Below are 10,890 nucleotides of genomic sequence, written 5' to 3'. Positions count from 1 at the left end.
ATACATACCTTTTCACAACAACATGGCATAGTCAACAAGACGTCGGCTGAGCCTGAACCACTCAGTTTGGACTTTCCTCCTCCACATCTGTGTACTAAATGAACCTTCTTCCTTTATAAAGAGTCCTTCCTCCTTAGAGTTAGAAGTAGCTAGCTAACAATGAGGGCTTAAGACTATTTCTAAATAAGAGGCCCTGAAGCCACCACCACCAAATAACATTAGAAAACTAATAATTTAAGAACAGTTGCAGCGAACGAAGAAAACGTCCATGTACCTTCCTACATAGGCCACTAAGAGTGTCCTCCAGCAGCCCATTACCCATCCAGTTCCTTGCCCACCTTTTGCTGGGGTCTGGCTGGGTAAATGCATGGAACTAGAAAAGAGCGTGCTGAAGACGAGAAACCAGAACGACAAACACCACATATTCTCTCCCGCCTGTGGTCCCGAGCTCCAAATCTTTAAATGTGAATACGTAAGCTAGAGCAACTGCAGAGAGTAGGAAAGTAATGAAGCATCGTGGAGCCTTGGCAGGACAACGGCAAGAGGGATAGTCGTGACTTGAAGGGGGTGTGGCCTGAGGGGTTTGAACTAACCGGGGAAGAGCCAGAGATGAATACAGAATGTTACGGTAACGGTGAGGATGACTGGAGAGTCACAAGGAGTCCTATCATTGTCCAACTACCCCAAACTACATTTCATGCATGTAAGTCTGTGTACACAAATACATATATAGTTTAAATGAAAATTTCCCAACGGGGCTGGCAATGTTCTCCGTAAGAGCCGCAGACTACCTCACGGTGCCCTAAAACCTGGCATTAGAAAGACCTCCTTTAGATGGTGTTGGTCAGGGCTGGTCACTAGACTGGCAAAACATCGAAGGCTATTCTTATTGCTCTTGGTTGCTCCCCAGAGGTTGAAGGTAAGTCCTTCTAGCTGAAGGCACCAAGCATTTTGGACATAAGACTTTGGAGGACCTCAGCTGGATGTAACCTGGAATCTTCCTTCCTGAGGACTAGACTCATGGTATCAGAAGGTTCCACGCAAGCTTCAAAGGGAAGGAAGTAACCAGTATTCCTACCCAGTTATAATACCCAGGAACCATATTAATGATCAGCATGGCATGATAACCCTGAGGGTTCATTCAGTAAAACACATACATTGGAAGTAATCGATAACTTTCTAATTGGACTTAAGACCCACTCAACTTGAAGGAAACTGTGCCTTCTACTGGAAACAGGCAACTAACCAAGGCTAGTGAATCATACATAAATCTTGGGGGAGAACCTACAGCAATCACTTTTTTATATCAGTATTGTGTTGGTTTGTATATGTTTGGCACAGGGAGGTGTAGCCTTGTTGGAGTAGGTGTGGCTTTGTTAGAGTAGAAGTGTCACTGTAGGCATGGGCTTTTAGACCCTCACCCTATCTGCTTGAGATCCAGTCATCTTCTGGCAGCCTTCAGATAAAGCTGTAGATCTCTCAGCTCCTCCTGCACCATGCCTGCCTGGATGCTGCCATACTCCCACCTCGATGGTAATGGACTGAACCTCTAAATCAGTAAGCCAGCCCCAATTAAATTTCCTTATAAGAGTTGTCTTGGTCATGGTGTCTGTTCCCAGCAGTAAAACCCTAACTAAGCCAAGTATAATTCCCAACCACATTCTAAATATCTGTCCTTATATGCACAGATCAGTTTAGGTCTCATTCCACATCGAATAAATGTCTCCTTGAAACAGACAGAGACCATTACAGAAAACCACAACTGATCAAAATCATGGGACATGCAACCCCAACTCAGACAGTATAACACAACTCTTGTATATAAGGCTCAAGGATTGAAGGGAAACAAGTGTGGAAAAACTGTAAGATCCAGAACAGGAAGCTTGCCATGGGCTTGGATCTCCTAGAAATGTCAGGGAAGCCACACGCATAGCATCATCATGGCTACCTAAATAAGACCTCAACAAAGGCAACAATACACAAGCTAACATGGAGAGGGGTGGATCTCAGTGCCTCAGCCCTAGACAAAAGAATCCAAGCAAAGAATCCCAGACAAAGCAACCAAGGAATGCTGGGAGCAAGAGAAGTCATCTTCTCCAAGAATGAGCCTCTAACTTGGTTATCCAGTGCCAAGTGGCCAGCCTTGAAGTTGTGTACATACAAGTAACATTATATAGATTGAGCAACAAGTTATTTTATATGTGCTGAGTAGGTTTTATTTGTCATGTAAATAACTTTATATGAACTGGGAAGGGCGTATATAAGAATTAATGGAAACAGAAGCCATGAACTTGAAAGAGAGAAAGAGGGAACATGGGAGGGTTTAGGGGAGGAAAAGAGAAGAGAGACATAGGACAATTAAAATCTCAAAAGAATGAAAGAGGCTGATTTACATCTGTGCTTTTAGATAAGTTTTGTCTGTATGTGAGTGTATTTATAAATAAAAACCCATAAAGGATTTTAAGAATATTTTTGGCCACTACTGCCTCTCAAAAAAAAAAAAAAAAAAAAAAAAAAAAAGGTGTCTATTTCTATAATTGTTTTGATTGACAGAGTCCACTCCCTTCTTCGACCATGTGGGCTTGTTGGGGAGAAAATTGAACTTGGGTTCTCAGGTGTGGCAGTGAGCAGGTTTCCCTTCTGAACCATCTCCCTGGTCCACTTTTTGTATTTTTGAAGATCCCAAGTTTGTGATCTTTATCTCTACTTCAATTTTTACCATGGTCACTCTGTGCTTGACACGAATAGGTACTAAATAACATTTTGTGAGTAAATAGCAGAAGGACTTTGAGGCTTAGGTTTTCTGTTGTCTTTTCTCCCGTGATCTTGTTCTGTTGGTTTGATTTGGTTTTTCACTATAAATGATTGGGCTGAGGCTCTGAGTATATTCCAACTCATTTGTTACTTTTTTAAAAGTTTGCTTTTAGGCAGGGGTTTCACTAAGTGTCCCAGGCTGGGTTTGAACTTGTTATCTCCCTGCCTGTACTCACAAGTCACGGGGCTGACAGGCCAGCCCCACCAGGCCCAGCTGGCCGCTCTTCATTCAGGGCTCTTGTCTCTTCATCAGATGCACTTGTGTTTGGCTACCTGGTTGTTTGCACTGTACTTTTAGAGTTCTTTCCTTCTTAAATTCTAGAATCAGACTATTCTTACTCTGTGTCTCCCTTGTTTGTTAACTCATTGAGAATTCCACACATTGCATTTTGATCATTTTCACATGCCTGCACCCCCACCCCACGGCCAAACTTCTCTCAGATCCACCCCCATTCCCTACCCACAAGGCTTGGTGTCCTTGGTTTCTGTTTGTTTTTCATTCATCAAACACAACTATTACTACCTATATGCTTTTGGCTATGTGGCTATCTCCTGGAGCCTCTTAGATCTACCAAGGCCACACCCTCAACGAAAACTAATTCCTGGCCCCGCCTGATTACCAATGGCTCCCCAGCTAGGGGTGAGACTTCACGACTGCCTCCCTAGTCTTCGCTGGGTTAGGGTTAGGGTTTGAACTTGCACAGGTCGTGTGCATGCTGATGCAGCTGTTATGGGTTTCTGTGTGCAAGTGTTGTGTCGTGGAAATTCTGTTTCCTTGGCATCCGCTGGTTCTGGTCCCTCAGCATTAAAAGAAGTGCTGGGATGCAAATGTCTCCTCCAGGGTTCAGCATTCCATAGCCAAGAGTTTCTGTGTCTCTATTCTGTCTTTTGTTCGGTGGTGGGGCAGAAGGAGTGGGCATTGGTTTTGGTTTTTGTGTGTTTTGTTCTGTGTCTTGTGAAAGAGGGCTTCACTACCTAGCCTCAGCTTGTATGAAATATCTATGTAGACCAGGCTAGCCTCGGTTTCACAAAAACACAATCAATCCATTTGCCTCTGCTTCCAGAGTGAGTATTGAGATTAAAGATGTGGACCACCACTGGGAACAGGTTTAGTCTAATTCTTAAACCCTGTTCTTTTTTTCTTTTTATTTAATGGATATTTTATATATTTACATTTCAAATGTTATCTCCTTTCCCGGTTTCCCCTCCAGAACCCACCATACCTTCCCTCCTCCACCTGCTTCTATGAGGGTGCCCCCACTCCCACCTCACCGCCCTCAGATTCCCTTACATTGGGGAATCAAGCCTTCACAGGACCAAGCGCTTCTCCTCCTATTGATGCCAGACAGTGCCATCCTCTGCTACATATTCAGCTAGAGCCATGGGTCCCTCCATGTGTGCTCTTTGGTTGGTGGTTTAGTTCCTGGGAGCTCTGGGGATCTGGTTGGTAGATATAGTTCTTCCTGTGGGGTTATAAACCCCTTCAGTCCTTTCTCTTACTCCTCCATTGGGGTCCCCAAGCTCTGTGAGCATCCACCTCTGTGTTTGTCAGGCTCTGGCTATATCAGGTTCCTGTCAGCATCCACAATAGTGTCTGGGTTTAGTGTCTGTGTATGGGATGGATCCCCAGGTGGGGCAGTCTCTGGATGACCTTTTCTTCAGTCTCTGCTTCACACTTTGTCCCTGTATTTCCTGTAGACGGGAACCATTCTGGGTTAAAAATTTGGAGAGTGGGTGGACCCATTCCCCAACTGGGGGCCTTGCCTAACTTCTGAATATGGTCTCTACAGGCTCTCCTTCCCCCTTTGTTGGGCATTTCAGCTAATGTCATCTCTGTTGAGTCCTGGGAGCCTCTTGCTTCCTGGCATCTGGGACTTGCTGGCGGCTACCCCCAGTTCCCTATCTCCCTTTGCTGCACACCTCTGTTCAATCTCCTGGCCCTCTGTACATCATCCCCATTGTCTCCTCCCATAACCGATCCTGCCCTCCTTTTCCCCCTCCCCTCCTCTCTTCCAAGTCCCTCCCATTCTCCACCTCCCATGACTATTTTGTTTCCCCTTCTAAGAAGGACCGAAGCATCCACATTTTGGTCTTTTTTTCTTCTCGAGCTTCATATGGTCTGTGAATTGTATCTTGGGTATTCTGAGAGTTGGAGCTAATATCCACTTATCAGTGAGTGCATACCATGGGTGTTCTTTTGTGACTGGGTTATCTCATTCAGGATGGTATTTTCTAGTCCCATCCATTTTCCTAAGAATTTCATGAAGTCATTGTTTTTAATAGCTCAGTAGTACTCCATTGTGTAAATGTACCACGTTTTCTGTATCCATTCCTCTACTGAAGGACATATGGGTTCTTTCCAGGTTCTGACTATTATGAATAATGTTGCTATGAACATGGTGGAGCATGTATCCTTGTTATATGTTGGAGCATCTTTTGGGTATATGCCCAGGAGTGGTATAACTGGGTCCTCAGGCAGTAATATGTCCAATTTTTTTAGGAACTGCCAGACTGATTTCCAGAGTGGTTGTACCAGTTTACAATCCCACCAACAGTGGAGGAATGTTCCTCTTTTTCCACATCCTCACTAGCATCTGCTGTTACCTGAGTTTTTGATCTTAGCCATTCTGACTGGTGTGAGGTGGAATCTCAGGGTTGATTTGATTTGCATTTCCCTGATGACTAAGGATGTTGAACATTTCTTTAGGTGCCTTTCGGACATTCAGTATCCCTCAGTTGAGAATTCTCTGTTTAGCTCTGTCCTAATTTTTTTTAATAGTGTTATTTGATTATCTGGAGTCTAACTTGAGTTCTTTGTATATATTGGATACTAGCCTTCTTTCAGATGTGGGATCCTTTCCCAATCTGTTGGTTGCTGTTTTGTCCCAATGACAGTGTCCTTTGCCTTACAGAAGCTTTGTAATTTAATGAGGTCCCATTTGTTGATTCTTTATCTTAACACATAAACCATTGGTGTTCTGTCCAGAAAAATTTCCCCTGTGCCCACGTGTTCGAGGCTCTTCTCCATTTCTCTTCTGTTTGTTTGAGTGTATCTTGTTTTATGCGAAGGTCTCTGATCCACCTGTACTTGAGCTTTGCACAGGGCAATAAGAATGGATCGATTTGCATTCTTCTACATGCTGATCGACAGTTGAACCAGCACCATTTGTTGAAAATGCTGTCTTTTTTTCTGCTGGATGGTTTTGGCTTCATTGTCAAAGATCAAGTGACCATGGGTGTGTGGGTTCATTTCTGGCTCTTCATTTCTATTTCATTGATCTACCTACATTTTTCTGTTAAACCCTGGTCTTGAGATTGTGGGTTTTTGTGTTTTGTTTTGGTTTTTTTTGTTGTTTTTGCTTTGTTTTTGTTTTTTTGTTTTTTGTGTTGTTGTTGTTGTTGGGGTTGGGGGTTGGGTGGGGTCCTTTTCCCTTAGCATTAGCTTAGCCTCACATTTCACCTGATTCATGCTAGAGCGCCACAAACTCCCCATAGATTTTTGTGTTAGGGAAATCAAGCTTTGCCTTTGTCCCCACTCCACACCCAGTGCATTGAGCCACCTCCTCAGATCCACATGTGATATCCATAGCCGGCTCCCAGTTTGCAGCAGGACCTCAGCTAGCTGGGATCTGCTGAAATGAAATAGAATCTTTCCCTGCCCCACTCCATGGCTTTTGGATGCTCAAACAGATGGAGTTCATAACGCGCAACAACCCCAAAGTGCCGCCAAAGCGTCCGGATGGCTTCCACCACAGCTCTTTGCTTGTGGGAATCAAACCTCCCAGGATGAAATTCAGCCCTCCCTCACTTCCTGCCCAGTTGTTTCTTGAGAGTGTTCTATTTTGCTGAGCACGGGGAAAAGGTACAGATGAGAAATGGGGGTCAACGCTACAAAAAGCTCCAACGTTGTGAAGTTCCCTCCAAAGATGGCCCATGAGTCTTTGGGGCGCAAGTCTTCCATTTCTGAATCAGAGGCTTAGGGCCCATCTTTGCTCTCTTTGTTCCTGCACAGAAGAAATGACCAATTTTATTTTCCAAGTCAGTCAATGTCTTAAGCTTGGCAATTGTAAAATTCTTCCAGATGCTGGCGCTGGATGGGCCAGTGGTCAATCGATGTGTTTTTAATGATACTTTTCAAAACACAAGCTCCGTTTATCAGCCTGAAGAATACACATTTTTTTCCTAGCCACATTTACTATTGTTTTCTGATGCTCCCACCCCAGTCTTTGCTTTTTCTCCATTAGTTTGTTTGTTTGCTTTTAACGTTTATAAATCTTGCATTCTAAAAAATTTGTTGAAACCTGGCTCAGCCTTCCAGTGGCACTGTAACCTTGTGGCTAATAATATCTTATCTATTTATGACCTCTTTGCCTTCCTATAGGGACATACCGGGCAATGGCCTTTCCTTATTAGCTTTACCCAGCTCCAACATGGAGATCCTGCTAGCCTCCTAAGACATTTGAAAAGTGTTTTGCATCTGCTGTTTGCTAAGGCTCATGGTTATGACATTCTTGCATGATTGGGTTTCTCTTTCTCTTTATTAAATGCTAGCTATAATTAATTTGCCCAACAATGGTGGCCTGTTCTTTTCTCTTAAATTACAAATGCAGTGTCTTTGTATAGAGGATTTTTCTAGCTCTTCTTAAGCTTGTGTTTGATTTGGGCTGTGGTGGTTTAGGAACAGTTCATGCAGCTCACCTAGCCACGTTAACATATATGCGGAGCTATGCCCATTTTCCTACCTATGCTGTAACTGTCCAACTTTCCCCTTGTGCTCGTCCTGCCGAGGACCTGACTGGTGTTTTAAGTCACATCGTTCATAGTTTTACATGTATTTGTTTATACTGGCAGTATTTAAGAATAGCACTCTTATACAAATCTATCCTTTTCTTCTTTGAAATTATTTTCTTAGAATGTCCCCCCATCAGAAAAATATTTATCTCTGTTTTCTTTTAGTCTCCTCTCATTTGTTTCTTATTCTTAATAAATTAAAAATTCCAAGCAGACAGACATAATGCGTACACATTTGAGACAAAATGGAAAAGTGTTATGTGAAATGTAAAATTTTCTCACCACCAGTTCACCCTTTTCTTCTCAGTGATCCTAGAACCAGATCCTCTGCTGAAGTACCAAAATGTCTTTTTATGTGGACTAGTACATCTCTGTGTGTCTAGTATATAAAATATATTTTACCATCTCTTGCGACGAATGGCTCTAAACCTTATACACGTGTTCACGTGTTACTCAGTAGACAGTCAATTGCAAGCATGATTTGTTCTTCTAAGTTAGGTCTTACCAGAGTAGAACATGGCTCAGAGTCCCCTGTGAAGTTCATAAGCACACGGATGCTATGCCCTTACCTCATCGTCAGATTTCCTACCCCACTGGATCAGAGCATGGGCAGCTCTGAGAATTTGCCCTGATGACAAGCTCCTTGCTTGTTGCTGGCCCTCGATCACAGTTTAAGAATCACTGTTCCAAATGATTACTTCGCAGGCTCCAAGTTACCCCTCATTCTGGTGTGCTTAACCAAGAGAAGTAGAGCTGAGGCCATTGGCTAGTGCATGGTGAAGGCTGGAGAATTTTCTCCACTCTGACCTGAGCCAGCTCCCTCCCTACACAGACTCCACTTTCAAAGTTATTGTGGTAGCAGAATGCTCTTCATATATTCACTGATAACACAACCCTGATGTATAACCAAGTGGCGGTATGTTAGTGGAGAGTCGTGAATTTAGGGCACTATTGTCTGCAACCAAGCATCCACGTTTCACAGGACCACCGATTTCCTGTGTTTGCAGAGGGAGAGGTCTCTAGAGAACCATTCTATGTGAAGTTTGAGCCTCTGGGCTAGGGATGATTCTCAGTGACAGAGCAAGAACAGGCTCCAGGTTTGATCCCCAGTACCACAAGGGTAACAAAAAGAAAACAAGAACAAAGTACAAACTACAGCCAGCATCAGAACTAGCAGAAACACGATCTGACCTGTAGGTCCCCACACCATCACCCTAAAATTGGAAGTACAGGGCATGGTCCAGGGGATGGCCATTTTAAAATTATCCAGGGTAATCTTTTTGTATCCTTACATCCTGCCACTGTGGGTAGTGAAAAGAGGGTGAGTAGATTAGTATTATCATGGAAACTTCCAGGAGCAAGGAGTATCCCACAAAGAAAGAAAGAAAGAAAAAGAAGGAGGAGGCAGAGAAGAGGGAGAGAGGGAGGGAGGGAAGAAAGGAGAAAAGAAAATTGAAATGAGGGTATGTTTAGTATTATCAACTTCAGTTCCTAAGCAACTCCTGGGTACCCAGCTCTCTTTGGGGTACTGCACACATTTCACACTCGTTATTCTCATGACATAATGAGTTTTATTTTGTTTTTTTTTTTTTTTTTAATGAGGGCTGGGGAGATGGCTCAGCAGTTGCGACCCTTGATACATAAGCAAGAGACCCAGTGCTTGGATCCCCAGAAAGTATGCACTGCTGGAAGGTAGGCTGTAGAGAGAATCTGCAGTAAACATCTCCTGTCAATAAAACAGCCAATGGCCAACGATCTGAGGCAGGAAACGGGAGGTGGGGCATTGGCAGGGAGATGGAGGATTCTGGGAAATGGTAAGAGATAAAGGAGAAACTCCGGAGATGAGTGGGAAGACGGACCGAGGAGACAGAGGGAAGTAGACCAACCCGGTAGATGAACTCAGAGACACTCTGAGGGGATGAGAAGGAAGAAGTAGGCAGGGCCAAAGGAGAGGCAACTAAGTGGTAGACAGAATAGTTTAAACGTCACTATCCAGGGAGCGAGTCAAAGCTTACGGCCTAGGCATTTATTAATAAATATTTAATCTCAGAGTCATCATTCCGGAAGCCAAGTCTGGGAAAGAAAAACTTGAATTTTTAATTTTTTTTTTTTTTTTTTTTTTTTTTTTTTTTTTTTTTTTTTTTTACTGTGGACACTGCCTATAATGCGATCCTTAGAAGATGGAGACAGGAGAGTCTTTAGAGCTAGTTGGCTGGGGAGACTAGCTTAACCGATGAGCTCTGAGTTTGGTTGAGAGACTCAACCTCAAAGAATACAGTAGAAAAACTATGAAGGTAGATTCCAGATATCAACGTTGAGCCTCCCATACGTGAACCCCCACACACACATGCATCCACACACATGTAAGCACACATGCCCTCTCACCCACCCAGCAGCACCCTGGGAAAAGAGGAACAGGAAAACCTGTAGGAGAAAAATCAGCAAGAGAGGGTAGTGAGATTTGAACTGACATCTGACTAGTACCTCTGCTCTTTCTTAAATAATACTCCCTTCAGTGCCCCACCTAAGCCAAGCAAGAGATGGTGGGTTGCTCCCTCAATGTGTCTGGCAACTTGGATGTGGGCAGAACTGTTTGGTCTCCATGATATTCCACCTGACAGTGTGAGTCAAAACAGCTAAAATCCTGGAAACAGCCTGAGTAATTCAAGCTCAAATGAGGTTTCTAAGTGTGAGGTACCCAACTCGGCTCCTGAGAAAGCCCCATTTCCCAGAGAACTGTTCGCTCAGTCATCCCCTGAGTCACTTTTACAAAACCTCAGTCTGATTCTGGAGACCCACCATGCATGAGGAACAGAAGAGCACGCATGCCGTGTCTCCAAAGTCCAAAGTTAACATCACCGGGACCTTCCTTCTGATAGTTAAATCCATGTGTGTGCTTCTTGGAAAATGTAATCCACATGTCTTAAGATCATTTACATTTAACCCATCAAAGTACAGTTTTGAAAGAATCGTTTAATGAGTAAGAATCCTGATATGTTTGTCCTTTACCATCCGGCTGTCCGGCTTCTGTGGCTGGAAGTTTTCTTTGTCTCTAAGAATCAGACCTAGAACCTGAGAGCTGGCCACGTGGGACACCTAACCTACCAGCTTGTGAAAAGTGACGAGTTTGAAGTCTGGACAAATAAGTTCTCTCATTTCCCAGAAAAGTTTGCTGGCAGCTGTGGGAAGCAGGCTCACCATGCCACACAGATCCCGCCCCCTCCGCAGACAGCCTTCTGCCTTGCGCAGGGACATGAGATGTATTCCAGACCTTTCTGGTTTGCG

The sequence above is a fragment of the Micromys minutus genome, assembly GCF_963924665.1.
Source record: "Micromys minutus genome assembly, chromosome: 17".
Classification (NCBI taxonomy): Eukaryota; Metazoa; Chordata; class Mammalia; order Rodentia; family Muridae; genus Micromys; species Micromys minutus.
Note: the sequence above shows the minus strand (reverse complement) of the source record.